Source organism: Chinchilla lanigera, unplaced genomic scaffold (assembly GCF_000276665.1).
Source record: "Chinchilla lanigera isolate Chin_1 unplaced genomic scaffold, ChiLan1.0 scaffold00057, whole genome shotgun sequence".
NCBI lineage: Eukaryota > Metazoa > Chordata > Mammalia > Rodentia > Chinchillidae > Chinchilla > Chinchilla lanigera.
The window spans coordinates 8,314,790-8,341,809 of NW_004955458.1; the positions used below are offsets into that span (position 1 = coordinate 8,314,790).

General features: G+C 35.3%; 1 pseudogene; it reads right to left on the bottom strand.

Annotated features, from left to right (window-relative positions):
* The window catches only part of LOC102006218, a 114,564-nt pseudogene that overhangs the window by 51,485 nt on the left and 36,059 nt on the right, over nucleotides 1–27,020 (bottom strand).

A 27,020-nucleotide genomic window follows, 5' to 3' on the forward strand; every position in this document is an offset into this window, starting at 1 on the left:
TACCTCCTTATTACCTGAAGTTGTGATTTATAAATGATCGCAGGGTAAAAGTGTCACCATTCCACAATTTTAGCAAGTAGAGCTCATAGACATTTTCACTGATATGTTTTATGAAAGGGGAAAAACTTAAGCCCTTTAATTAATAACCTGCGCTGGAAAACCATCTTTCTTGAAGAGTACAAAAAAACTTAAGGAGAGCCAGTAATAGCCTGATATCCCCTTTTATTTCAAAAGGAATCATTTGCTCTTAATAATGGTAGGCAGGGTTTTGGAGCATTTTATGGGCGCATCATTCCTTGAACTTGTCAGTTGGTTTTATATTACAGAGAACAGGGTGATGGGGTGAACCAAGCTTGCAGGCATATATAATACTACAGAAGGTGAAGAATCTATGATGCTTCAGATGAGCCACTATGCTTTGTCACTGAGTCACAGCAAAGTCACTCCTATGTGAGGAATTATTGCAAAGTTACTATTTTCCATCTTAGCTCTCGTAAAACTCTTTTACATAAAAATGTTATTACTGATTGCTTTAATCACCTCATTCAAGAGAAACTTAGATACAAATATTTAAAGTGTTTTTGTCTCATTTAAAATAACAAAAATTTTACTTTCATTTGAGTTTTGTCTGCCTAATTATAAATATTATGTTAAAATTGCCATTACCTGACCGATACTGTTAATTGGTGAGTTTGTCATAGTAACTCCATGCAAGTTGTCTGTTCCCTCTGCTCCAACCCTTCTTGCTCCCTAACTTCTCAGTGATATTTAAAACTTCTAAATAATAACACAGAGTACTAGGAAATAGGAATGGCTGGAATTACATATAACATTCCTTAATACCTTGAAAAATCCTCTCAACAAATATGAAATAGTAAGAGCTAATTTTGCCAATGTTGGGACCTGGGATACAGCTCAAAGTCACAATCGCCTGCCTGGCAAGCACAAAGTCCTGAGTTTGGTACCCAGTATGAAAAAGCAAACAAACCTGGATTTAATTTTGACAATATTTTCTTAATTTTAATATTGTAAGAGCAAGTTACTACTAACATAAGTAAACTTACAAGAGACATTTGTTTATTCCTGACATTGTACTACAGACGTAACTCATTTTGACAGAACTAAACAAGATCACCTTCACTGAGTTATCCTATCACAGGATAGCAGGTAGATAATGATGAAAACAGACATTTGGGTAATAATTTATTCAAATATATTACAGATACATACAAGTGCAATGAGGAAAAAATAAAATAGAATTTGATATAGTAAGTGAGTGGGGAAGACAGAACTAGAGCTTTTATTTGTGGAAGTCCCTTTCAGTGTAACATTTACCTGAAGCGTCAGTGAATAAGATAGGATAAGCCCATCAAACACTAAGAAAAAGCAGTCCAGGTAGAGCAATATAGAGCAGTTTTCTGCTAACATCTTTGTTCTGTGCTGAGAGATTCCAAGTTGTTACCATAACTTACTGATCTCTCAAAATTATGAGATGTCATATACTTTCCAACCCTAAATCATGTACCTCAAGAATGCTGAGTTTCTATCATATGTATAGGGAAACAATATAATACAGGACATGTATTTTATAAGATTATTTATAGTAATCACTGAAAGGATGATGCACAAGAGAGAACAGGAAATCTGTTCACACACTAAAACCAAGGAATCTAGATGAGGGCCTGGATCCCACAGAACTGTCCTGCATGAGTCCTGCTGAAGACCTAGAGCCCGCAACAATGCCTCAGATGAGTCCAACTGGAGGCCCAGAGCCCATGTCAATGTCTCATGCAGGCCTGTTTCACAGATCTGTGCTGGGAAGGCCCAAAGGTCAGTGGTGGAATCTAGGAAGTCTGTGCCAGTGGGATGAAGGATCTGTGCTATTAGGCTAAGGGATCTGCACTGGAGCCAAGAAGTGATGCACAAAGTAAGAAATAGAGCTCCCCGAAAGGTACCACAGCCACCCTCAGCAACAGGGAGGTCCCGAGCTCCTCCAGTGATCAGGAAAGCTGAGTGCCCATCAGGAAAGCCAGTGCAGCAAGCTTCTTCAGGAGACTTGCAGGGCACCATCTTCCCCTCTGGAGCCAGAATGTGATGCTCACAATGAAGACCAGAGCTTCCCCAAAGTGAACTGAAGCCATTCTCTGCAACAACAATGTCCCGAGCTCTTTGGAGAATGAAAACAGCCAAGTTCATCAGGAAAGCCAGCATGACAAGCTCCTCCAAAAGAATCAACAGCTCCTTACAGCTTCCACCAGCTCCCAACAGCCTTTCTCAGCTCCTAACAGCCTCACTTCTTCTCCAGTTCTGCCTTATGCTGCTGGCAGCAGTCCTCAGGTGGGCCTCCCACACCCAGCACCATACTTACTCAGTTCAGCTGGGGGTTAAATGTTGAACACGTCGTTAATCCACTACACGAGTTGAATGGGAAGCTCCCATAATTTGTTATAACAAAAAAGCTCCCATAATATGTTATGACAAAAAAGTGTCCACTGGACTAGATGATTTTACCTTAAACCCTGTTCCTAGTAACACTGTCCTGTATCTTTTGAAAGATGACTGAGTTGTGGGGCATGATAGCTGACTTGCTCTTAAGAGAGATCAGGTTTGGTTGGAAGAGGCAGGTCACTGTGGGTATGACCCAGAGGTTAAAGTTACCTTCCCTCCTCCCTCCTTGACTCCCTCTGCTTCCTGTCACCATCCAGGGAGCAGATATTTCTCCAGGATGCCCCTGTTCCGTGCCATCCAGCTGTGAAGACAGCCAACTAATGACTGAAATGAATCACAACACAGCTCTCTTCCTTTAAGCAGCAGGTATCAGATACTGTATCTCAGCAGTAAAGAAAGGCAGACATATAATATGCAAAACATTACAAAAGAATTCTTCCAGTCAAAATTTTCTGGATCTCATTATATTTATGAGAACTTCAAATCTGGAAAAAAATACAAGCAAGGCAATGTATTTGTACAGTTTTCTAAGCTGATTTCCCCAAATGCTTTTAAAAGAATTATTTATTAGAAACAGACTAAAAGCACACAATATCACTTTTTAATATACATGACAGTTTTGTTTATCTTCTTTTTATGTGTTATCTTCCAAAGACTGAAAAGCCTACAGAAAAGAGAGCTATTTTGCAAAATCTTTTATGTGCAGTCAAATAATTGAATAATAATCTGAATACTTCTTATATTCAAAAAGAAATGTAGCATAATTAGACAGGCTCTGTGTTAAACATTTTTCTTATGTTCTCCCTTTTGATGGCTGTAGCAGCACTACAAGTAAACTAATTATCTGTAATTGACTATTGAGAAAATAGACACAGAGAGAGATGATTTTATCTGTTAGTGTATATGCTAAATTACTGTGTGCTAAAAAGATAGACCTTTTCCTTTCCTTCATTTTATAAACAAATTGTAGGTGGATACTCAAAGGTCAGTCAATGGGTCAGCTTCTTAGTATCCTCTAGGGTATCCATTCCCTTCAATATATTTCTGCAAAATCCCTAGTGTCACTTTAATTTGCATGGTGAATCTAGTTCATCAGAACTGTATCTATATTCCAACTCAAGAAAATAGGGCACAATTAAAGGAAGGCAAGCCTTAAAGAAAGTGAGCTAAAAGTTTCACATATTGCTGATTTGTAGCTAACTCTGAAAAACATAATCTCCAGTTTGTTCTCTGCCAAAACTTGGTCAGGGAGGAAAGACTTTCTACTAGCGTCAGGCAGAAAGCAAGAGTGGATACAGAGGCAGATAACTTGTAGTCTTCCCCAAAAAGTAAAAGAGGGTGTAAAATTGTGAGATGTATATTTTAGGTTTTGTCCAAATCTCTTGGCTTACCGTTCCCATAAAGTATGTAGTTTCCTAAATGAGTGGAACAACAGGAGATAAAGTTTGATAAATACTCTAATTCCTGAGACAAAGGTCCTAATACTTTGTAGAGAGGGGTGCTAGGAGAGCATATTGCTTAATATTTGGTCTCTGTTCCTAGTTCCTTACTTAGAGTTTCTAAGTCCCTGAGAATTTATGAGTGATAGGAGTTTCTGGTGTTCTAATGACGTGACTCCTTGTAGAACCATGAATACACGGCAGTCATAATAAGCTTGGAGGTTTCAGCCATTCCCCCAGTTCTCTGAATACGGAAGACGGGCTAGCAATACAGTTACTAATGGATCCTGCCTACATGATACCAACTCCATACAAATCCCTGAATTATGAAACTGAGGGTTTCCAGGCAGCCAAACATCTTCACACGCCAAGACAAAGGCCCATTCCAACCCTGTGGGGGCTCCTGAAGATGGGACACCTTTACACCTTTTCCTGTGTATCCCATTGTTCAATGTCCCTCTGTGTTCTTTATTATGCCTTTTAAAAGAAAAGAGTGCAAATAAATGTGGCATTTCCATGATCTGAGGGAGGGGTCATGACAGTCCTGTTTGTACCTGTTCGGTCAGAAGCATAGGTCACAGCTTGTGCTTGTCACTGGCATCTGAGCCTTCAGCCTGTGGGATCAGACACTATCTCGCAGGAAATGCTGTCCGCGATTGAACTGAACTAGAGGGCACCCAGCTGGTGTCCAACAACATCTGAAGGAAAGCCTTCACATGTGTCTGGATTCAAAAGTGTTCTACATTAAATGTGTAAGAGAAGAAAAAGCAAACACTTGACTTTTTTATCCTCTCATTTTAGAGGGAAAGAGAAAAGTAGGAGAAAAAAAAACTATCTACACTGAAATATAGCATCCCTTAGTATACAAAACAAATTGTATAATAACATTAACAATTGTATCAAGTACTGATAAAAGCTGTATGGTACACCTTCTAAAATGACACAATTGCAGCAGTCAATGATTTGCACTAATTCATGCACTATTAAGCTACGGACCAACAATTCTTAACTAAGCTTTCTGGCACCTGCAGGCATGCTCTTCATTATCTTGACTGCTAAATTTCCATGTCTATTTTGCCATGAATAGAAGAGTTCTTTACTTATGCTGATCCTTTTTGTTTATTTGGCTATCATGTGATCTGAATTAACATCAGTTTTCAAAAAATAAACAAACATAAAGAAATGGGGATTTTAATCTGTGGTGTACCTGTTAGTTTTGCATTATGGAAGAAATAAAAGATGGATCTTATTTCAGTGAGATCTCCATAGCATTGCATCACATCAGCTTCATTAGCTGCCATGTTGTTATACATCTGTATCCTTTGGTTTCAGAAGTCAGTGTGACTTGTCTCAGCTAACAAAAATCACCATTCGTAGCATATCTTTTATAACAGACTCCACTTAGCAGTATAAACACTTCTGAGATTGAAGATTTATACAGTTTATTCAAACAGAACATAAATAATAGTTTGTGATATTTTCAAAATTCCTGAATATTGGACATATTCATGAAATCCTCAAATAGCTAAATTTTTCTCTTACTTAAGTGAGATACTACCAAAAGTGAGCCGGTTAATAGGTAAGGGTTCTAAGTTTGAATATTTTCTCTTACACTTAGAAGCAATTTCTTGGTATAGGAGAAATATAGAAGATTGTGACTGCTTTTTCTAGTTTTTTTAGTTTACTCACCTGAAGTGAATAAATAAATTAATGTGACACAAATTTCAGTGATTTTTTTTGTCTTTTTGAGACAGGGTCTTGCTATGAAGTTAGGCTGGACTTGAGCTCATTTTGTAGCCCAGGTTGGCCACAAACTTGTAACCATCCTCCTGCCTCAGCTTCCTGTTTGTAAAGTTTAACTTTGAAGAATCTATCAGTGTAAAAGTTGTAAGACAAACCTGTCAATTCTCTTCACTTGCCCTGCCAAACTTTCCTATTGTTTCCCTCCTCCGGATTTCAAATCCATGTTAATTGATGCTAGAGACCACTATCAAGCAGCCCTGAGCAGGACTTAAATTAACCAATTGGCTTTTTATGTTTACTTGTTAATGTGTCCAAAACCTAGGCCACCTGTTTGGACATGGGCAATGAACTCATAGTAAGTCAACCTCTGTGAGTCAGTAATCCCAGTTGAAACCTGTAGTGGTGGATAAAGACAGAAAGTGTGAAAGGATAAGACAGATCATAGCCAACGACACCTGGATCCATCTTAACTAGATAAAGACTGTAGCCTCAGGCATCTCACTCCTGGGTGGATTAATTTAATTCTTATTAAGGATTAATTTAACATCTTACTTGGAGAAGAATTTGAGTAATTCTACCCTTCTTGAGTATTTCCCTCTCTTCTTCTGATAATCAAATAAATATGGGCCACTTCAAGAAGGTCTTGGGCTTACCCCTGACAGAATCTCAAATTCTGTGAGAGGGTTTTGATCCTCCTGGAGCCCTGAAATCATTCCATTTGCCTCTTTTTATTTAGCCTTCACCATACATTTGTTTGGGAGAATACAAACCTGATCAGTCCACAATAGCTAAAGGATATTACTAACCCTATTAATTTACCTACATTCTCTCAGGAACAAAATACCTTTTTATCCAAGAGTATCATTTATAACTAAGACTAGACTGGCATTTGCCTGATTTTCAGCCCAGTATACTTATGGGTATCTTTGTTTTTCAAACATTCTTAGAATTTTGTGACAGAGTCAAATATTGTGAAAGTATAATTTTCAAAATTCAAATGAAAGGAATGAGAAATCCTGGTCAAAGGCCATTGAAGAATATAATACTTATCAATCTAGGAAACAATGTTGGAAGAAAATAACTTATTAATCTGAGAGCCAGTTAATAAACTCAGGAAATATAATCATAACGTTGGTGGAAGAGTTCTAGTGCAGGAAAGCTGTTCAACTCATCACAATCAGGAAGAAGTGAACTGAAGATACTCCCTTCCAGGTCAGCACACACACACACACACACACACACACAGTACATCATTTTCTATGAGACTCCACCTTTTAACAGCACAATCAGCTATGAACTCCTGAATACACTAATTCACTGAGAGTATTTCTTATGCCACCAGGGTTCAATACCCTTCCAAAACTTCACCTCTGAACAAATGAGACTTCATGGGGGAGCTTTTAGATCTAAACCATGGCATTCAGGACAATAAAACTTTAAAGTGTACAGTATGTCTTCATGAAGCTATAATTTCTAAATTAAATGATACATAATATCTTAAGAAGTGTGTTTTGTCAACATAGAAAGGAGGGGTCAGCTCCCTACAGCCAACAAATTAACATTTATTTGAAGTTTATAAAGATCATTGTGATTTCATATAATATTAATTTTAGTGAAGTTCATTTTATAGCATGTATTTAGACATTTAAAATCATCATCAAAAATTATATAAAGAATTAATATATAATAAGGTTATAGTATCAAAATATGTTTTTATTCACTATGTAAAATCATCCACTTGTTAAGTATGATTGCTTCTATACCCAATATTTTAGCCAATAGGCTATTTGCAAGATAGTAAGTAAAGGGTGAAACTATGGGGGGCTGGGGATTTAGCTCAGTAGCACAGCACCTGCCTGGCAAGCACAAGGTCGTGAGTTCAATTCCCGGTACTGGGGAAAAAAAAAAAAAAAAGGATGAAACTATGCACATAAGGTCTTTATACTAAGGTTACTGGGTAAATAATGTCAAAGCATGTTTATTATTCTATAATAAAGACTGCATGGAATTATAAGGAATTCTGTGGTAAAATGTATCATTAGAGCACAGGAGATAGAATTCTGTAATGACTATCACTGGCAGGTCTAATGTAATCATGAGTATGACCTTTGAGATTATGTGTTAAGATACATCTGCAGATGAAGATAGGCTGTCATGGAAGTCAAGCTCAAAGCATGGAAGTCTAGAGGAAATTTCCTAGAAATTATACATATTTGACTTGAGGATATGATACATTTGCAAAGAAGATTAGGATGAATTATGCATGAAAATCTGAGATTGGAGAAGTTTTTGCTTCATCTTTAAAATTCTATGTTTCTATAGAGTGTAAGACTAGTGTGATTTATTTCACTTATGAGTATGGTCTCTAGTTGCATCCATTTACCTATAAAGCCTCAAGTTTATCTCTTTTATAGCTGAGTAATACTCCATTGTATAAAAATACCACATCTTTTTTATCCATTCCTCCACTGATGGACATTTGGGTTGTTTCCAGGATGCAACTACAGACATACTCATAAGTGAAATAAACCAGACACATATGTGTAAATAGCATATTGTCTTTCTAGTGTAAGAGCTTGAAAGAGTAAATAAAACCCAAAAGGTACAATAGGTATTGTGAGAGAGAAAGAAGTTGCTCAAAGGGAAGAAACAACTGGGATGAGGGAAAGGGGAAAAGAAAGAAAGAAGGAAGGAAAAAACAAATATATATATATATATACAAGGATAGCTGGAGTAATTGTACTGCTGATGTCTGTTGGTTCATTGAGAGGAACAGTTAATGCTTAATTTTTTCTTGAGCAAATTTGCATGCTTGTATCTGGTAATATGAACAACTAATTTGAAAACAACAATATGCAATATAACAACCATGGTTAAATTCCTACCATCTTGTTTAGTGAAGCTCTGTATTGTTTCCAGTGTTTTTAAGATTACTTTTTATTCTCTTTAATGGCTTGATCAATCTTGCATTCTTACATCTGGTAATCTGAGCAACTTTGTTGACGATAACAATATGTAACACAACAGCCACTGTTCATCCCTATCATTTTATTTTGAAACCCTGTATCATTTTTGTTTTTGTATTGTTTTTTGTCTTTGATGTTGGGATTTTGTTATTGGTTTTTTTCTCTTTAAAATTGAATTAAATTAAACTTAGAAAAAGACTGCTGCGTTAACCACTTGGAGAGGATAATACGGACACTTTATCAGTAGTCTGCAAAGTACAAATGAAGGTTGTCTCCATTTTTAAAATGTTACTCTTTAGGTGTTTGCTTTCAGAAATCACAAGAATCTCATGAGACAGCTTGTAGTTGAGCTACTGCGGATGTATCTTACCAATATTCCCTTACATTCTACAGGAGCACTGGGATTTCCTCATGATCAAGCAAGAAATTCAAATGACTAGGAAGGATGGAACGACTTAGGATTTTGTAATAAACAGTGTGACATAATCAAGAAACACAAACGGGGGGATCACCCTGGTAACAGCAGGTACCAGTCACCCTGGTAACTAGTGAAGAAGGTAACACCTTCTTCATTAGTGCACTCTAGTGAAGATGGATGTGGATGAAACAAAAGTTCTTAGAGGGAAAGGAAAAATAAATTTGCTCTGTTCAATCTGAGGAGAAAGAACTTGCCATAGGGCAAAAAATGTTAAAAATAGCTAATATTAAATTACATTTGCATCCATTATGAATTGTTCAGTTATTCTGGATCAGATCAGCTATGACTTACTTATAAGCCTTTGCATAATATTTTGCTGAAGTTTGCAGTATTTTTCCACTATACATTGACTTAGTTCTTAATCTCCTCCTGTGTACCCAAGGGCCACATTATTTAAATTATTAATAGTAAAGATATTAAAATAAAACTCTGATAAAGAGGAAAATGCTCTAATTTAAATGAACACAGAAGACAAGATACCCTTTCATGTTTAATAAAGTTGAAAATAGTGAAAAGTTATTAGAGAACAACTTATGTTCTCATGTGACCAGCCATGAAAGTTATGCAATACATATTCTGAACTTATTAAATATTTAGAAACAATAATGAGTAACTAGTAAGTGTAGAAATAATCTATTACTTTGTGCAGAACATGTCTACATATTTTTATTCATGCCCTCAAACATGATGGGAGGTTAGGTTTAAAGATGAGAGACTAATTAATCTGGTGGAGGAAATTTTAAGACAGCACAACATGTAAGGTGTGACATGGGTATTATTAGCTGTCATAGCCACATTTAAAATGATAATTTATGATAATAAGCAAACCAAAAGAATTTGAAGAACTTGAGATTTGCCCAGAAAAAGATGTAAGGTTGTAGCTCAACAAATCTTTGGCTGTCACACAGATTAATGCCTTTAAAAGGGGGATATAATTCAGTGGCACAAGTCCCTCTCTGGCAAACGCAAGGTCCTGAGTTCGATTCCTAGAACCTAAAAAAGAATGCAAGTACTCTGCAAAAGGAAAATAAGAAAGACATCTTGAAGCATCTCAGAAATTTTCTAGATCCCACCAATGCCAAGCTCAAGGAGCTGAGCATATAAACTCCTTAGAAAGTCTTTGTTTTAGGAAGAGATCCCTAGGGCCCCCTACTCACTCAGGGCTGCTTAAGAAAGGATTTTCCCCATATTCAGCTATCCAGACACTGAGAAGAAACTGCAGCCATGGCCCAAGGGGGCTCAGCTATAGTTTGTATGACAGCTTACTATGGAGTCATACAGAAGACTCTGGTTTTGCAGATATATACAATATAACAGTTAAAGTGTTACAGAGACTTTCACCCAGACTCTAAGAATGGCCTGGGAATCCAACCAGTGCATGAGAGGGTATGAACCCTCAGAATCCCCAGGGTGGGGTCAACCCATGAGAATGAAGGCAAAGGTTGTGGATATGGCAGAAACTGAGAGACTAGGAATGTGGAATATCTTCCCAGGAAACTGTAGGTTGTGCATAAAGCCAGCCTGAAAGAGAATTCTTGTCAACCACAATCATCAAAGCTATAGGGCTGAGGCTATGCCAACCTTTTCAATCTCACATTATACTGTTATATGCCCTGGATACTAGGTATGCATTTAAAAGATTTAGTATTTGCCCTACTGGGTTTTTGTATTGCTTATGTACAATTCCTTTTTCCTATGCATTCTTCCCTTTTAGAATGGGAGTGTTTTCTCAGGTGAATTTTCTTTTCTTTTTCTTTCTTTCTTTTTTTTTTTTTTTGAAGACAGAGTTTTGCTATGTGGTTCAGTCTGGCCTTGAGCTCACTATGTGGCCCAGGCTGGCCTCGAACTTACAGAAATCCTCCTGCCTCAGCCTCCCAATTGCTGGGATGACAGGCATGCACCACCATGCCTGGGTACTCTGTGCCATTTTATCTTGGGAATTACTTAAAAAACAAAACAACAAACAAACAAAAATAAAGAGCCTCACAGTTAAAGGTTGGAATCAGTATCAGAGGACACTTTGTACTTGGGTTTTGAGTGATCTAGTTATTTGCAGACTTTGAGGGAGGAATTAGTGCACTTTTTTTTTTTTTTGGTTTTGCACGAGATATTTATATCCTCCTATCTGAAAGTGTGGCCATTGTATTGTGGTTATGTGAAGATTAATTATGGGTAAAGGAGACATGCCAGGGTGAGAAGGGGTGGAGGAAATGGCTAATTTTGTTTCTCACCTTGATAAAATAAGAGACACACGGAGAGGTAAATGGATTCTAAGGATAATGATCCTACCAATGAACCAGTTCACTGATGAGCTCAGAGCTTACTAGAAGACGGGCTGACTGGAGAAAGGAAGTTGCTGAGCATGTGATTTGAGGAGGACATCTTCTTCCAGGCCCCTGTCTTCCCCTCTGCTTCCCCACTGTCTGCAGCTGAGCAGCTTTGCTCTCTCACGCATCACCGACCACACTCTTTGGCCTAACCACAGCCCTACGAAAATGCAACCAACTGGCCCTAGATTAAAATTTAGGAAGCCATGCGCCAAAGTAAACCTTTATCTCTCATGGTGAGTTTCCAGGTACTTTGTCATAGTGGCATAGAGCTGACTAATACAATATATAAAAACGTATTTTGACTTTTAGGTAGTTAAAAATCTAATGCAGAGGCTAGGGGTGTAACTTACAGCACAGCACATGCACAACATCCACAAGGCCCTGGGTTCAATCCCTAGCACTAAAGATAAAATGAAGGTAGTCAAACGTACTGAGATGTAAGATATAGTACTACACAATAATATTGCACATAGTATTTCTTAACGTATAGCAATGGATTTTAGCTGAGGTTATGGGCATAAACCTTCTTTCCAGACGGTCCCACTAGTATGTGGGGGTGGATGCTTATAGGGATTATTGAGCAGGAGGCAGAGATGCTGCCAAGAAGCTTACAATGCATGGATCGCACCTCCCTCTTCTACAAAGATCTATACAGGCCAAAATACTGAGAATCCCAGTCTCAGAGAACTGGTTCAAAGTGTTAGCTGCAAAAAACAAATTTAATTAAATCAATGCATTTGTACAGTTATCATTGGGTTATAAACAGATTAAATAACATACTCCAAGAATCAGAACTTTTCAATTTAGTGTATACGTAAGAATATATTGACTAATAATGTGTGTTGTATGTTTATGTGAAAGCTAAAATCCAGAAAAAAACAGTCTCCTACTCAGTCTCTGTGAGAGTGCATAAATGTTTTCCTAACAGATTTTTTTTTTTCTTCCGGTACCAGGAATCAAACTCACAACCTTGTGCTTATGAGGCAGGAGCTTTGCCACTGAGCTAAATCCCCAGCCCCATAAATGATATTTTAAAATAAGAATTTCTCTACATTTATCAACTAGGGGGATTGTATTAAACAGTTCTTAGTGCTGAAATAAAATCATAACATAGGACTTTAAATCCACAATTAAATTATGAAGTCTGTTTCTTTGTAAAATGGTCAAATCTAATACCCCCTTAGTTTAAACTCATGCATGAAGCTATAAATCTGATAATATAGACTTGAAACTTTCGGTCAGAATTTGCTTAAAGTTTTGAATTCATCTCTAATTTTGTTTTCTTTAAAGGGTATCTCAGATCTGGCGTGCACTTTCATCTCTCTACATTGATATTTCATAACTTCCACTCACCCATTTCCTGTGGCTCAGCAGAGAGGAATAGCAAAGCATGGAAGGTTTTTAGTTTACTGTCACCGGGTCAGTGAATACCAGTAACAGACATCAAAATGTTGGCAACTGACAGATATCTAACTGACAGAGATTTGCTGCATTTTTTCTGCATTAGAGGAAATCATGCAAAACATTGTAGTTTTGCTGTTAGAATTTTCAGGACATATTTCTAAATATGGGTTCAGCAGTCTTTTGATGATGCCGATAAAAGATGATATAAGGTGATGACACCAGTTAATGGAGTAGGCAGAACTCTGCAGGACGAGAATCATTAACAATGATACTAGAGTTTTATTAGTCAATGGAATGAAGTAGAAAACAAGATAATAAATTTTTGACTTAATGTAGAGTAGGAAAAACTCTTGGGGTAGAAAAACAAACAATAATGGACGACTGACAAGGGAGATCTATGAGATAAGCATCAAAAATATACCAATGATTAAAAGCTTCCAACAGTGTCCCTTTCCAGCTTGAGCTACTACAGCTAAAGAGAAACACAAAATATGGAGAAAATCTTTGGAGAACGATGACCATGCTAAAGTACAAAACCGTTCACAGGTGCTGGGGATATAGCTTAGAGCACAAGTGCCTACCTGGCAAGCACAAGGTCCTGAGTTCTATTCCTGGTACCAAAAAAAAAAAAAACCAACAGAGGTCACAGATGAAAATATTAGTGTGATTCAAATGAAAGGAAGTTAAGTGCATAAAAGGTAACTCTGGAAATAGCCTGGCAGTATCAATTATAATTTTAAGAGCACAGTTTAAAATTTTTAGACAGTCTTAACAGTGATAAATTTGAGGTAGACATAAAAACATGTTTTATTAACATGAAATTTAATTAATTAATAAAAGTTTCATTTTAACCTCTCCATTTATATGGAAGGGTTTTTAGATAAGATTACTTTTAATACTTTGCTGTTTATAAATCTCTGAAGTTTGTTTCCATCTCACTATAATGTGATTACTAATAACAGAAACATAATAGCATCTTTCTCAAATGAGTTACCTACACACTTTATGAGAATTATAAAAGTTTTTTATCATTTTTATTTAAATATAAATTAGAAAAAAATGACTAAAAACAAATACTATTCCCAACCTTTAATTCAGATTGTTGCTTAGCTGACAATGCTTCTGTGGTTCTTACAAAGATTTTTTACTACTGCTATGGATTTGTCTAATTCATTTAGCTAACAACCAAAGATTAAAAGTTCTGTTCATAAGAATTTAACAGTCATATGACACATATTTTTACAATATGATTGTGATAACAAATCATTCAACAAATTCTCTTTTTTTTTTTTAGCTCCAATGCACAGGTAGTAATTGAAGGCCTAAGAGTATCTAAAAATTATTATCACTGTTGAGCTTACAATTGTACTAAGAAAACAGAAATAAAACAAATAATTGATGTTCTATAATAATCACCTTAGATGATAAGAAATACACAGATAAAAAGTAAAGGGAATGGAGACAGCGCCTGCAGGAACATTGGTGGTGTATGAGATTTCAAATAATACGGTGAGGAAAGAAATTGCACAACCACTGACATAGCAGAGACCTGAGAGAGACCATAGTAAGTGGAAAACATGCTTTCAGTCAGAAGATACAGGACATAAAATCTGGAAACCATGAATACTGAGGGAGGGTGGGATGTATGAAAGAAGGAAGGAAGATGAGAGGAAAGGAGGGAGAAGGAGGATTATGACAGATCTTGCTCTTGAGATAACAGATCTATCAATGAATTCAGATGCCAGGATTACCCTAACCCTACATGCATCATGTAATAATGGGTCTTTGAAAGTAGAACTAAGGGGCTGGGGATTTAGCTCAGCGGCACAGCGCCTGCCCGGTAAGTGCAAGGCTGTGAGTTCAATCCCTGGTACCGGAAAAAAAAACAAAAAACAAAAAACAACACAGAAAAAAACCCCACAAAGTTTAAAAGTAGAACTAGGGGAGATTTTATTCATAAACAGAAAACAAGAAACAAATATAATCAGAGAAGTAGGAATTGAAGTAATACATCCACAAGCCAAGGAATACTAGTATCCACCAGAAAGGAAGAGGCAGAGAATATCTTGTCACTTAGAAATTCTAGTGGGAGTATGGTTGTGTTGGCCAATTTTTGGGGCCCAGTTATACTGGGTTTAGGTTTCTGTCCTCCAGAACTGTGAGAAAAAAAGCATTTTTAGTGTTGAGCCAGCAAGTAATGAAGATCTGAGACAGAGCAAGTTAGAATGGGAAACATCAAAAGTTCCTCTTTGGGCGTGTTAGGTTGGAGTTGTCTGCTAGATATTCAAGTAAGAATATGAAGGAGATAGGGGCTCAGGGAAAAGTTTTGGGATGTCTATATAAAATCATGGATTATTCACAAGGTGATGATAGGTCGTCCATGGGTCTAGGTAAGTAAGATAATTAGAAAGCAAAAAGAAAGGAAGGAAAAAAAGAAAGAAAGAAAGAAAGAAAGAAAGAAAGAAAGAAAGAAAGAAAGAAAGAGAGAGAGAGAGAGAAAAAGAAACAAGAAAGAAAGAGAGAAAAAGAAAAAAGAAAGACAGAAAAAGAAGAAAGAAAGAAAGAAAGAAAGAAAGGAAGAAAGAAAGAAAGAAAGAAAGAAAGAAAGAAAGAAAGAAAAAGAAAAAGGAAAAAGAAAGAAAGAAGTAAGGAAGAAAGAAAGAAAAAAAGGAAGGAAGAAAGGGAAGGAGGGAGGGAAGGAAGGAAGGAGGGAGATGACTGAGCTCTGAACTTTTCCAGTTTTATACATTTAGTATTCAACAGAGGCAAGAAAAAGGTCTCCTTAATGGCACAAGGGAAACAACAAATATGAGATCCTAGAATCGAATGAAGAAATTACTTCAAGAAGGACTGCATGGTGAAGTGCATTAAAAGCTGTGGAAAGCTTAAGAGGAGAAGTATGCAGTGACTTTCTTTTAGCCAAGAGATTACTGATAAAATTTTCAATCATAATCTCAGTGAAGAGGGCAGTAGATATCTGATTGGATTGGGTTCAAGAAAAAAATCGAAGGAAAGAAATAAAAGTTCACAAAAATAATTAAAAATCTGAATAGTGTTTTAAAAATTATGCACATGTCTCTATTGTTTAGTAACTTGGAAATAGTAAATCTTTAACATATAAAATATTAAATAAACTCTTTTCACATTTTAATGACATACATAAGCATCTGTTCATCTTCTATAAGGTTTGGAAACAGCTACATACAAATATAATATAATTGATGGTTAGTTAATAAATTTAATTTAATCTACCAATTAAAATGAGGCTAACAGTAACTACATATGGTTATATTATGAACAAATAAAATTGATCATGGGTTGGTTCATAATGGCCTTAAACAAAAAAAGACATGGTGCAAGTCCTTAATGTGTAAGAGTGTTCTTTTCATTTGCTGTACATCATAGTGTAGTCAATTAAGATACACACTGTGAAATACGTCTTAGTGGTATCATAGAATGAATCCAGTTAGCCACTCTGTACAGAAGAATTTGTGAATTTTATATGATAACGTGTATGCTATAGACAAATACTGTACATTTATCAATATATCTTCATTTTTAAAATTTACTTTAAAGATATTAATGAAAGTCAGAAAATTATAAACACAATGAGAGGAGAAATCATAATTACCTTACTATAACATTTCAAGTATAAAGAACAGTGTCTGTGAATGTGGGTAGTATTTAATAAATGATTATTGAATGAGGAAAGTGGTAAGTCAATAAAAGACTATCCACTCATCTTTGAGATTTCCTTATTATTAACTTGGAGAGCCTTAAATGTCATATGCTTATATTCCCAACCTTGAAAGTAAAGATAAATCTATTCATCTCAAGATTACTACATAAGATAAAGGTGCTAATAATAAGAAAAGCACTAGAAAGCAACTGTAAAACTATTCAAATAGTATATTATTCTGAATACAGCAAAAGAGTGTCTAAAGTCTCTTGTAAGGAGCTTTTTAACTGTATTTAAGCATGTCACTAATCCACATTTTATTAACCATTTTAGGATTGCTTCTTCAAAAATGGAACTGCAATTTTTAGTAGTCTTTTATATCTCTACATCTCCTGAAAACAATGAACCCGTTCAGTTTATCTTTGCGAATTTATTTCACTTCGTATCATTTTATCACTTGGGTCTTATGAAGAATTTTAAGACCAATTCATGTACCTAGAGTAACACCTTATATTCCTGTACTTGAGGTCTCACAATCTATATATATATTACTGAGTTACAAGACTTATAATATGTTACTGAGTTACAAGTTTTGTACTACCCTTGCCATTTTATTTTCTATGGATTTAGCTTTCTAACATATGAATAAATATCTCTACTTTCTCTAATTAGTTATTTGTATTTCCTCATTGCACTTGTGACGGTAATATTTTTACTGCCATCATACCTACTTCTAAAGTGATTTGAAATGACAGTTATGTATACAATATTCAGCACAATTTGGACTCCAAGGAAATATTTAATAAGTCTTTTCATAAACAAATACATGAGTAATGGATTTATCCTCACAATATAATTTTATAGCTGCTAAAGATATCAGTATTGACATTTTGTCAATGTTTTACAAATCAATAGCTAATTGATTATTTAGGTAAGGTAACAGTAGAATTCACATTCAAGAAACCTACTGCTTCTCATCCAGCCAGAAACAATGTTGCTGAGGTATGGGGATATATAAATATGCTTCTGCAAGGCTGAATTGCTCAAATTCTGCTTCCATATACCTAATAGATACTGTCTCACTTGTTTAGGAAATTTTAGTCAAGTCCATGCATTATAGTTCTTAGTGATTTTTAAGACACGGTAATATTATATCCCATGGGGGACACCTATTCTGAAGCTGCCTTATTCTCCCTTTATTTATGAGAAGCTCTTAGTAATGAAGAACCAGGTTGTGTGTACAGTGTTTCCTTCCTTGAGAGCTGAGAACATTAATTCATGAGCTGCAGGCAACTACACTGATCTTTTTAGCCATCCAGAAATAAAATGTCATATAGAGCAACTATTTCTTCATTGCTATTGCAGCACAGCTTTTTTTACCTCCCTTGAGATTTTTTTCCTTCGTGTAAGAATAAAAATATATGCACTTTTTCTGAGAGAGGATGGCAAGCACTACCATAGGTATAGAAGTGAAGTATTCATTCTCATTCATGTCCTCTGTGATGATCACTGCGTATATCTCGGGCAATAAAACGTACTACAGTTACAAGCTTCTACAGGTTACCATCTCTGGTTGCATTAAATTAGCACCTCTTTTTATTGACACCAAAGAAGCTAAGGTTGGGACAAGACAGCTGCCTAGTCATGGATGTGACAGAAAATACATATGAGAGAGGGAAATGTATAAAGCCTGTTGAAAGCTATTTTTTGAGCAAAATTTCATGCTCAAAATTAACATGCAACCTTAAGTTCCTGTCCAAATAACACGTATTTTCAAAAATAGGCTCAATATCCTTGAGTATGGAATGATAAATACTCACAAATAGGTATTTGACTGCTGCTATTTTTTTCCCTAGGGTAAATACTATTTTATTTTAAAGAGAGTAAAAAATCCAAGAAAAAAACAAAACCAACAAAAAACAATAAAAATGATACACAATTTCCAGGCAAGATGATAGTCAATTAACAATGGTTGTTATACTCATATTGTGACTGCTGATATTCTAGAACACCGGCCAAGTATAAAATATTGTATTGAGTAATGTAAAGAAACATAAAACAGAGTGACACAGTCTTGGTCAAAAAAGAAAATCTCAATTAAGTTGGAGGATGGCAAAAATGCCAGTGTTATATGTATACAAAATAAACATGGAGAGAAGTGTATAGTTATGAAATATGTACATCCACTGAATATTTAATGACATGACAATTTCATGCTTTACCAGTAAGTATCAAAACAAAAAGTTCTTCAATTTCAGGACCAGGTGAGATAATATTGTAACTGAGCTTAAGAAAATAGAAAATATCCTGAAAGCCTTTATTTAATAAGAAATATAAATATTTGGTATCAGTGAATTCTGGGATTCAGAATTTTATGACTTGATCAATTATGTGTCTTCCCTAATGGTAAATATCTTCTTAGAAAAGTTGGTGAAAACTTAAAACTCGCCTGTTTCCGAGAGTTTTGTGAGAATTAGATGAGATATGTAAAATAGCTGAAATGGGTGCTCGATACATATGAAAAGGCACAATGTGATGCCATTAGAAATGAAATCATGGAATAAAAATACAGAATAAAATTTAAATTCTAGCTTCATTACCTTTCACAACTTTTCAATACACTCAGCAGGTTCTTTAACTTCTCTCAGCATCAGTTCCATCCGTCTGTAAAATATAGTTATAAAACTCAGTAACACTTTCTCCTGTGTGATCCAGTGTAACATCATGCTTTTTTGTTTCACAACATGTTCCACATCCCCGTGCAATTACTCTTTTGCTTTTCTGCATCCAGTAGCAAAAGAAATGCTGATATTTTCAGGTATATACTATGTCTTGCTCAGTAATGTTCCAAGTCTGTTACATAGTGCATGATTAACATACATGCATTGGATCAGTGACTGAATTAATAGTATCTCCTTCACAAATTTACTATCTATGGACTGGCACTTACAGAGTAATAATAAAAGGAAAGTATTATTCTTCTCAGGTTAAGATCAATATAAAGCATATAAGAAAAAAACGAATCCAAGCTAGAGTCTATTTGAAATGAAGGAAACACAAGAAAACACCTGTCATTATCTTTTTAGAGTTCAAAAGGGTGACCTCAAAAACAGAGGGAAATAAGATACAAGAAAAAGGGTCTATACAAGACACACAGGCACTGTATTTAAGGATATAAAAGGGCATTTATAAACCCAAAAGTCTATTCTCATTGAGTTAGCTCAAATGACTGCGGCCCAGAAATGTACAGAACAGTAAATTTAAAAGCATACAAGGTTGTAGTCTACTTGAAAAGTATTTTTATACCATTCTTTTAATAAGGTTATATTGAGCAATTCCTCTGAATCAGGCAACATTTCAGAGGTGATAATAAAGTTTATCTTTACACTGAAAAGTGTTTAAAGTCATAAATTTTGTTATTTTTTTACTACATCATAAATGAAAACCTTGATCTAAAAATAGATGTTGATGCTTTAATGGAAAAGTAAGATAATGCAAATAAATATAACTAAGAGAAAACAATCAACACAATAGGTTGTGTCTGGGTGCGTTCATAAACCAAAACAACAATAATTTAAGTTTGGAGGAAAAGCAGCTCTGCACTTGATGAAGTGACCAGCCCTTTCTGAGCTGATAATTCTTAGAGAGAACCCTAAAAGTTGAGAAAAGCATTCACAAAAGAAGGGATAGCACAAGAAAGATCCGTGACCGCCAAATCTCCCACACATTTAAAGAACTGAAAAAAGACAAATAGTTTTGAAATATAATATCATAACAAGGATAATGGCACTATTTGGGGAATTAATTCATGATCTAATTCATATTGTGCATTCTATACCCTACATATTGACTGAGTAAGATACAGAAGTAAAAGCTGAATCTGAATAAGATACAGAAGTAAAAGCTCATAAGAATTTCATCTTCTGGTTTAAGGTGGCTAGGCAATGTCTAACCAATAAACAGAAAGCTTTATATTTTTCATACAATTAAAATTATTTGATGTAATGCCACAGTTTGGGTCTGGAATTTTCCCAAAGGACCACGTGTTAAAGTCTCAGTCCCCAAACTGTGCTGCTTTCGGGAGGTGGTATAATCTATAAGAGGCAGAGCCAGTCTCCTCAAAGAACACTGTGGGACCACGACCTACTTTCTCTCACTTCATGCCCGCACTGAGGGGAACAGCTCATTCCATCGTGTGCCCCTGCCGTGGTCCACTGCTTGCCAAGGGCCCAAGGGCAACGGGGCCAACTGGCATCGGGTTGAAGCTGCCAAAGTTGTGAACCAAAATAAACCATCTTTTTACAAAATTTCGTTATTTCTGGGATGTTTTCACGGTAACAGAAAGAGAACACAGGTTATAATCAGTGAGGGAGTACTCCTTTTAGATTTGATAGCCAGGATACCTGAGAAAAGAGCATTTAACCTCGTGTCTGAATGACAATAAGGAGTCAGTCAGTTAGCAGATGGAAAAGATTCAGGGTTTTTGTTTTTGTTTTGTTTTTTGAAATAGAGAAGTGGAACTAATATGTGTAGATAACTGAAGTTAGGAATTTAGATTGTCCACTCAGATTATCTAGGCTCTGAATGCCAGGGAAAGCAGGCTGACTTTTTTCTAAGAAGAAGGTTGAATTCAGGTAAATTGTAAAGTGAATTAAAGTTAGAGAGGTATTGGGATAAAGTCTCTGAGATCGTGACAGGGAGATAGAAATATAGGGACAGAAGTCCTATTGGGATGGCGTAAGTGTGAAGAATGAAGTGAAGAAGAGGGATAAAATACATACATAAGAAAATCTGAAGGCTTTTATAAGTAAATGGTCACAACTAGAGACCACACTCATAAGTGAAATAAATCAGACATACATGTGCAAGCACCACATTGTTTCATTAGTGTAAAACTGAAAGAGTTAATTTACACTAGGAGGCACGATAGACATTGTGAAATGAGGGAAAACACTCAAGGGTAAAGGGCAACTGGGATGTGGGAAAAGAGAAGGGAAAGAAGGAGAAATTTTATATGTATGTATATACAGGATAGTTACCATAGTTGATCTACTGTCTTCTCTTTCTTTGCTGAAAGAAACTGTCAATGAGTCCTTGATGGATCAATAGTGCATGTCTCTATCTGTTTTCATGAGAAGCCACTTTGAAGATATCAATATGTAATACAACAAGCATTGTCAATTCCCTACCACTTTATTTGTAACTCCGTATTGTCTGTACTGTTCTTTTGCTATTTTGTAAAAGGTTGTCTGTCTATCAATGTTTTCCTCCTTTTATTTTTAAAATTAAAAAAAGAAAATCTGATATGGAAGATGTCTGAAAAATTCGAAAGTGATTTTAGAAGAAACAAGGATTATTAATGCAATTTCTCTTTTAAAGAATATTCGCTTCCCAAGAATAATCAGTTACTTCACTTCAAATATAGAGAAGCAGTGTATTTTTCCAAGGTCAGATTTAGTCTGGGTAGTAAGATAGAGGGGGAGTGAGGAAAAGAATGGAAAGTATTCCAATGAGCTGCACGAGGATAATGCCAAAAATAAGTGATGAAATTCTAGCAAAAGAAATAAAACTCAGTCAGAAAGAGCTGTGGATAAATGGGTATAAGACTGTGGTGATTCGAATGGATTAAGGGCTTCGATGTTGTGAGAGCCCCTGGAATAAGTTCAGCGTGGAGCACTGTGGTGGGAGAGCAAGGTTTTTAAACTGTTGTTTAGATTCTGCTGTTTCTGGTGACTTGATCCATGATTGAAATACATAGGTAGAGAGACGAGATAAATTACAAGGGAAGGTCACCGAAATCGAGGAAGTGAAGAAGCTGGAAACTAAGATAGTCCCCGGAAGAATAAAGGCACCCACACTGATAACATCAAAACAATGGGACTATGTGACTAAAGATGACGAGGAGTTGGAACTTCTGTTATGTCTATCCCAATATTCAAACTGAGCTATATTTTCAGGATGTAAGTTTAAGACATTTATTGAAAATTGGTAGCAAATACTAGTTAGTATTTATGATTACACTAAGAAACTAATTAAATGTGAAAATGTGTAAGTTATAACCGACAATTATTTACTTGCTATTTAATATTTATGCTAGTGTAGTTGATGTATTGAATGAGGAAATTTTTCAGAGCATTTTTAGCCTTTCTCTTAACCCCTGTGTTAGCATAGCTGAATTGAAAAGGATAAGCTAAACTAACAAGCCAAAATTATTATCATTAAACATATCTGTAGAGATCTTTCCTGTGATTTCAAATTAAGTCTTTTTTAGTTTAGAACTGTGTAGCTCTTATTGCAGAGGTCACCTTGAGATATCCTTGGAAAACAGAATTAACAATAACTCTGAGGCTATACCTTATTAATCAGGGTTTCATCCATAACAATCTATCTTAACTTACAAGAAGATAGTCTGTTCTTTTGGAGCAAAACTGTTAAGTGGCAGTGATTTAACTTTTTTTGGAACATTACTCACCATGAAATTTCTCTTACTCTAAAAATGGACAAAGTTAAAAGTTCCACATTTAATATTTGCAAAAGTATATTAAGTGAATTTTTTCTTTTATTCACATCAAATATTAAGTACTAAAAGTCAAAGAGATTTGAGAGGAACATAAAAATAACAATTCCTTCCTATCACAGGAATCATTATGAGAATGATTCACTTAAACTCAAACTTAAGTTCAAATATCAGTCCCTTTATTTTTTGTGTTAGCTTCAATTATTTACTTAATTTAATTTTTCCCTCTCGTAGTGATAATACCATCCTGTCATCTTATAGAAAAGTTAAAATAAATGAAAAGTATCATATGCAAAGAAATAAGTATATAATGACATATTATGAAAGCATAATGATAGCTTTGCTTTATTTGTAATAATAAAACTTCCTTGTGAGATGGATGTTACTATGCAAATCCTTCTAACTATTGTTTTTTATGCACGTTTGGAGAAGAGGTCTATGTTAGTCAGCTTTCTGTTGCCATAACAAATGCCTGAGATAAATCTACTTAAAAACAGAAAAGGTTTATTATGGCTAATGGTTTAATAAGTTTCAGTCCATAGTATGTTGGCCTTGTTGCTTCAAGCCTGTCACAGCCTGAACATCATTGTGATATGTTTAATGATAATAATTTTGGCTTGTTAGTTTAGCTTATCCTTTTCAATTCAGCTATGCTAACACAGGGGTTAAGAGAAAGGCTAAAAATGTGAGAGTTCTTTCAGAGGAGCCTCTGATGGCCAGGAAGCAAACAAAGGCAGAAGAAGGAGCACAGGCCCTCACATTTCCTTTACCTACTCACCCTAATTACTTAATTGCCTTTCACTAGGACTTACCTCTTAAAAGTTCACCATGTCCAATACTGTTATAGGCTAAGGACCAAGTCTTTAATAAATGGAGCTTTGAGGACCATTTTAGAACAAAAGTGTAACAGAGTTTAACTTAAGAGATAGTTTGCTTTAGGAAGTTTCCCAGAAGGCATATTTTTATTTTAAAAAATAATTCTGTGCTCTGGGGTAATATAAGAATTGTTACAGTTTATCGAATTTCCAAGTAATAACATGTATAGAATGGCTGAAACTGGAATGTTCGCTTTATCCCTAGAAAGAGGGAGGAATTCATTAACCAGTGCTCTGATTCTAACATTTCACACATTTTCTCAGCTGTTGTATGACAAGCATCACACATTTTACTATATCAAGTAAGAAATAAAGTGGCATTTAGAGATGAATATACAACAAATAAAATGTTATCAATGCAAAGTTTGCAGAGTATGGCTTTAATAATGTTATTGGTTTTTCATTATATTCAGACTAAATTTGCTCAAAACTCATTCTGTTTATTAAAAGAAAAATATTATTTTTAAATAAATGCTGCACTATAACATTATAACATCCAATTTAGGAAACAATAATCTAAGTAACTAAAGCACGAAGGTAAGGAAACATGTCTGTAAGTAAGAGTTTACTGAACCTCTTGCATTATATATCAGTTATATATTATAGGGCCCAAAAGGGAATGAGGAAGAAATACAGTAAGAGAAAGTAAGAGATAGAAAAATGAATAAATGACAGAGAGTGGGATGAAGGTGTGTTTAAAAAACACGTGATCCAACTTCCTCCTAGAAAATCTTAACTTGGAAAGTTAATGATGTTTTTACAGCATCCTTCTAGCAAACTAAAAACATATTCGATAATAGCAAGTTTCATTATATGGAAGATTTTACCTTTAAGGCTGTTAAATACAATTTGTGGAACTGAGTTCACGTACTAGGACTAAACAGAACTGCCAAACTAAATGATAGGTGCCACGCAATCAAACTGAACTTTGAACGAGACTCACAACAAATCGTGAAAGACCCAATCACCCTGAGTCCAAATGATAAGGAATCTCTTCTGCTCTGACCCACACAATGAATGTAACTTTGAAATTACCAATCCATTTTTATCTCTTCTATTTGCTTTTTTCATCTGTCAATTCATGAATTTCCAACAGAAGCCAATTATTTCTTACGCTCGATTTGTTGAAATTTTGTGGTTTGACAAGAGAAAGAATCAACTTGAGAAATTGGTAAAATATTGTATAGCTCAAAGTTGCTAAGAGCATAAGTTTAAAATATTCTCACTATAAAGATGGTAAATATGTGAAGTGATGCATCTGGTAATTTGCATAACCTGTACATATGCCAAAATATCACATTGCAACCAATAAATATATACAATTAAAATAACTGCATAATTATGTAATTGTTACTTATCAGTTAAAATGAACAAAGAGAAAAACAGATACGTGAAATGAATTTTCCAGAAATAATGGCACATGTAAAATTTGTTTTTGTTTGTTTGGTTGGTTTTGGTTTTTTGAAACATCTTGCTGTGTAGTTTAAGTGACCTTGAACTCACAGCAATCCTCCTGCCTTAGCCTCCTGTGTGTGTGCAGGTATGTGCCACTGCACTCCCCTTAGGGCTTGTTTTTAAACTATTAATTTCTCATTAGTCACCGAAGAGGAGACCTATTTTATTTCAAAAGATGCAGATGATTTCCAACATATGATGGTTTGATTTCATGGTTTTTGACTCTACAGTACCAAAAAACACAATCAATAGAAATCATACGTCTAGTTTTCTTTGTTGATCTTGCCCCAGGCTAGCAAGATGCAGTGTGGTGATCACAATTCTGGGCAGTAGCAGGGAGATACAGGCTCTGGTCACCCATGCAATAGAAGACAAGCACGTCACACCCCACAAGGCACCATGTCACCAGGGCTTTTCAATAGGAATACATGCAACAAAACACAGGAGACACTTAACATCTCATTATAAAATTAACTTTCTGTATTGTAACTTCACCCAACTGTATGCTAATACACTTGTGTGCTGAGTGCATTTGAGTTAGGCTAGGCAAAGATACGATGTTCTATAGGCAACATATATTAAATGTATTTTTGATTTACAATATTTTCAGTTTATGATGGGTTTGTTGAAACACAACAAGGTTCTTAGTTAAGGACCACCTGTGGAAATTGTATAATATCTTTTTAAAAAGATCTTTAGTTGGCTTTGTAATATAGAATTCTGACTTGTAAAGTACTTTTTCAATTTTTACAAACTAGGACTTATGCAGCTTTATTTTTTCAAACATGCTGGTTATAATCTAGTTTTCCCTCAAAATACTACACAGTTTCTCCATACATATAGTAAATACTAAATGAAATCAACTCAAAGGGGGCTAAACCCATATTAGCAGCAGAACTTGCCGGGACTGGAATGAGCATCCTAACCTATATAAGTAAAGATGGTATTAATCAGATGAGACACTGCTCAATCTTTTACGGACAGAGTTATAAATAATCAAAATCAAATGTAGGCTGAATTCATCCAGTCAATACCCTGGAAAAAGAAACGTCAGTTCTGTGTGCTGTAACACATTGCTGATAAAGTAGTAAACATTCCCTGTCTCCTGGCATGGTAGTGATGGAGATTCATGATTACAGACAGTACTGTGATTCTGATTTGTCTGTCAGTTGTTCATCTTGGAACCGGTTGACACAAACCCCTTCTGATTAACATGAATTTTACAGTTTCATGACAATAATATTTCTCACAGAAGTGAATTGCTTAGCATTCTGGATGTGAATGTGCATGTGTGTATACATATGTGTGATTATAAATTGCTATTCCTTGATGTCTCTTAGAAGAGTTCTGATTAAAACACACCCTACTGTCTTATGAAGACTTCTTTTCATATTGGGCCCCACTTGAGTCATTGTCACCAAAGTAAAAATCTATGTTAAACTCATACTAAGAAATGACTCAGTAGTTTTTAATTAGTTTTTGTATTTTTTTATTTTAAAGAAGAGAAAAAATAAACAATAAAAACAATGGTATAAAATTTCAAAACAAGATTGTGGAAGAGGAACAATGTTCAGTGTACTGCACTTTGTTATCGGCAGAGAAGTTGTTCATAATACAAGATATAGGTGTGGAAACAGATCAAGCAGTATAGACATATACCTATCCTTTCAATGAGCTAATAGCAAC